The following is a 4,905-nucleotide window of genomic DNA, read 5'->3' as shown; positions in this document are numbered from 1 at the left end:
TGAATCGTTTTTGGCGACAAATGATGATTTAGTCGCTAAATCTTCGAACCGGTTTTTAAAGGGAAATCGATTAAATATTCACACCTAATATATATATTTCAGGGACACATTTTCGAACCTGTTTTGTCTCACACATATATTACCTCACACACCAGCAGTCGATAGCAAACCTGACCGCCGATCATCACCATCGCTGGCCACTAGCGTTGGCCACCACGACCACTGCAAATCGGCCCCACGACAATCTATCAGGTATTTGTCTCTCGTCTCTCTCCCTCTCTGTCGCTCTGGGTCTCTTCCTCGCTGTGTCTCCCATTCTACTATAGGGTTTTTAAATGTTTTTTTCTTTCAGTTTCCATTGATTTCGCAAACAAATTTTAGGGCTTTTTTCTGATTTCGTCATTGGGTTTCGTTAAAATTTCGGATTGGTAATTTCTGATTCTCCATTGTGGATTGTTGAACTATATGAGCAATGTGATTTCTTTTTTTCATTTTTTTTTTACACAAATGTTTAGCTCATGAAATTGTAGAATGGGTGAGCCTACTGAAGCAGTTCAGGTTAAGGTAGTGGAAACCAAACAAAGGAATTCTGAGGTTGGTCCATGGGAAGGATTACCTGGGGCTTTGAATTTACTCTCTTGTTTGTTTCTCAAATGTAAGGAAGGATAAAGATATTCATAAAACTTATTCATCATTACAGAAAATGAAGGCTAAATAATATCAGATTACAGATTACAGAAAATGAAGGCTAAACAATTATTCTGTCCACCTGAGCATGCATTAGCAGAACAGATTACAGAAACCTCAAACCAAGAGAGACAGAAGGCAAAAGATGACCATCAAATAGAATCAACAACAAAACCTGACTATTTAGCTTGATGATGTCCAAGTCTATTTCCTTGCTCACATCATTGACCTCAATCTAGTTATTTGATACACCAATAGAAGAACACAGTCAGATAACAGATTAATTTCATGAAAACAGTGTAAATATTAGATAAAAATGTTGGTGACAAAAGATTTCGTCGCCGTAGAGATTTTCAGTTTTTGCGACAAAATATTTAGTAGCTAAAGAAGTGAGTTAAACAAATTAATAGACCCTTTCGGCGACTAATCTGTTAGTCGCTAATGGGAGTCATCGGCGACTAATACTCTTTTCATCGCTAATAGCTGTTAGTTTTGGCTACTAACGTGTTAGTCGGTAATTTTGAAGTACTTTTGGCGACTAAATGTTCTTTAGTCGCTAAAACCTTTGGCAACGATGTATCCCCGACAAAGCCAGTGACCAAAGTATTTGGTCGGCAAATCCTTTTGGCGACTAAAATCAGTCCTTTTGGCGACTAATATTTTAGTCGCCAAAAGTGTGTTTCCTTGTAGTGAGGAAACATAATAAAGTAAGGGCATAACCATAAATTCAATTTTCAAATAACATATTAAATCTACCTTTCCAAAATCAATAGGACTAATTTGTCTATAATAAAATCTTTGAGACTAAATGAACCACAATTCCTCAAAATGGAATTTATAGGTAAATTTTCCAAAATGAAAACAATATTAACAGAATACGTATTGATATCTTTATACATTGGAAGCCTCTATTTTTACGGGAAAAAATAACTTTTATTTTGTATTATCAGCACAAAATCTATGAAAAATTTAAGATAGTGTTTGGCTTTCATTTCAAATCATGATTTGAATCAAAAAATAGAAACATTCTTTTCAAAACTCATAACCAAACAAAGTTTTCAAAAACTTATCTAAAAAACTCATAATCAAACAAGTTTTCAAAACTCTATTTAAAAAAAATAATAATAATTCAAAAAATAATTTTTTTTTGAATCTTTTTTTTTCTATTTTTTAAAGTATTTTCCAAATAATTTGTTATGATTTAGATATATATGAGTAATCCAAAAAAATTTAAAATATAAAAAATAAAAATAAAAAAATTAAGAATTTTAAAAAAATATTTCAAATATTTAAAAAATAAAATAAAATAAAATAAAATAAAATAAAAAATATATATTTAAAATAAAAAATTTATATTGAAAATAAAAATAAAATTTTAAATATTTTAAAAAATATTTAAAATATTTGAAAAGATTAGAAATATATATTTAAACTCTTTTTTAAATAACTTTTGTCTAAAATTTTTTAAATAGCTTAAAAAATAACAAAATTATTTTGTTCAAAAAATAAAATAAATAAATAAATAGTTTTTTTTTTACAAAAATAAATTAAATAAAAAAATTGGTTTCAAAACTCCTAATCAAATAAGTTTTCAAAATGAGGATTTTTTTACGGTTACTGATATTAAAATTTTATAAGATACATGACATAAAATATTTTCATAGTAATTGGGGTTCCTCAACATCTTCACAGAGGAAATTTGACTCAAATAAATTTTGACTTGACTTAGAGAAATTTTGATCCCGACACAGAGAACTTTCAAAATTTCTATGACTTGCCTATAAAATTTGTCTGCAAATGTAATTAGAGTAATTTACTCGTGTATTTGATTTTCACTGGACATAGTACACACATGCATTTTGATTTCTCTGGCACATTTGATTTTTTTTGAAATTTCTCTGTCATTATGTTGATCTTCTTTGGCTATCACACACTTGCAACCTAACTTGCATATAAAATTTCTTTGCAAATGTAGTAAGAGAAATTTATATTCTTTACAAATGAAGTCAAATAAATTTACTTGTATGAGCATATTTAATTTTCTCTGAAATTTCTTTGCAGATGTAATCAGAGAAATTTACTTGCAAGTTGATTTCTCTAGCACATTTGATTTTCTCTGAAATTTCTTTGTCGTGTTAATCTTCTTTGGCCATTACACACTTGCATGTCTAAAGAGAATTACGAATTACAAACTACAAATAAAAGTTTAGAAAAAATTACAAACTTATAAGCAAGTTAAATACAGAGAAAATCACAGAGAATTGCTAACTATTTCACAAAAATACAGAGAAAATCACAGAAAAAAAATCATATTTGAACACAATTCCAATTAATTTCACAATCCATACATCTAATCTAGAGGAAATTAAAAATCACAAATAAAAAATAGCAAAAACAAACTTGCTTTAATTTAGCAAAAAAAAAATGAACTTCTTGAATAGAACCTTACATTTGCTCACAATAGCTGTAGACGCGCTCGAACATCCCGGGAAAATCCCGTTTTGTTCATTGGGCTCACTACAGTACGGACTCAATGTCACGGTTCTTAATCTGATCTCGCAAAGTGCAATACGAGATTGATAAATCGCCGAAGAGTCCAAACCTGGCAAATCATTTTTAAAAACTGATTTTTAGAAAGAAGTGTCAAACATGGACTGCTTTGCCGGATACAAAGTCGCCACCTAAATATTTTATTTTGGGGGTAATTTAGGAAACCCTGACTTATGCCTAAGGCCACGTGTCCGTCATCATCAAAGTTGCCTCGGCTCGGGAACTTGGGTACGATTGGGGAAGGTCATGCAATGAGCACCCTCGCTCGCCCGATCAAAGATCGGCTACTACTAAACATGATATCTTGTTTTTGAAGACATATGTGCTCTTATTCTGATTATTAACCTAGAATTACTATGTGATGCACACAGTATACAAGTATAGACTGGATCGCTTAAGTTGGAACAAAACATCTCATGTTTATTTTTGAAAGCAGTTTGCTACTCGTAAGTAGGCTAAAATGCGGATTTTGCCACCCTCAAGTCGGCTTAGAAAACATGGTGATTTGCCACTCTCAAGTAGGCTTAAAACTCGCAATCAATGAATTGTTCCAATTCAAGTAATCCAACCTTCATCCACAGGCATTCAGACAGTTATATCACATAAGCAGTTAGCCTCATGGCAAGCATGCTATCATGGCAGTCACTCACACACATGCAACGATGCTAAAGCATAAACACTCATCGAGTACTCCAAGCCAAAACAGAAGGTAGTTAGTAATCATACATGATCCTAGCTATGTCAAGAATGCCTAATGCAACACATGCAAAATGCAACTAAGATAGGCTCGGTTATTCTAAAATGTCATGTGAAATGTAACTTAATACATGTATTTAAACAGGAATTGAAATACAATGTAGTTAGTATGATGTGCCGAGCCCGGTGCATGCAAGATAGATGAATGAATACGAACATGCGAGCATAAGGATGCTAATTGAAGCATGCCTTAAAACTAACCATCGTAAGCTAGTAAATAAAAGGGAGAAAGAAATGGGGGTTGGAAGACATGCATCACACACACGCACACTTATTTACAACATTGCCCTCTCGAATGAGGGTTTGAATAAATAATACAGAATCAACAAGCTAATCTAAGCTAATCTAATTAAACTAGCTATTACACACGAAATGAATGACAAGCTACAGCTAATTATTACACAACTCTAATTAATAAACAAATTAACTAAGTAAGCCATTTAAATAAGAATGTAAACCAAATGAAATATGATGCCTCAGCTCTGCTTTGAATGACAAAGGATGCATGCATCCTTGAATTGCCTTGTTTGGAAATCCCTCGCGACGCCCCAACTTTCCTTTATTTGCAATTGATCTCAGAAACTTACACAAAGCTCCAGAGAGATGAAACTCCACCCTGGGAATCTGTGGGAAGGCTGCCGACCAGCTTATAGGCATGAGAGACCAACTACCGACCACCTTTTGTGGTGGAAACCAAAAAAAGTGGTCGGCCTGCCAATAAATCTGGTCGGCCGACCAGTTTCCTCTCCTGGTTTTTGGTTTTCTACAACAAAGGGAAAGAGAGAGGCACGACAAAGTATTTGCAACACATGCGTGCACGACCACTCTCCCCAACATTGCATAAACTCAAGGGAGTGTGGTCCTCGACCCTCGAGCCACCAATCACGCATTTCGATGCATGATGGCCGAGGA

Source organism: Camellia sinensis, chromosome 12 (genome assembly GCF_055761805.1).
Source record: "Camellia sinensis isolate YWXY chromosome 12, ASM5576180v1, whole genome shotgun sequence".
In the NCBI taxonomy this organism is placed as follows: domain Eukaryota; kingdom Viridiplantae; phylum Streptophyta; class Magnoliopsida; order Ericales; family Theaceae; genus Camellia; species Camellia sinensis.
This window is presented reverse-complemented; position numbering follows the sequence as displayed.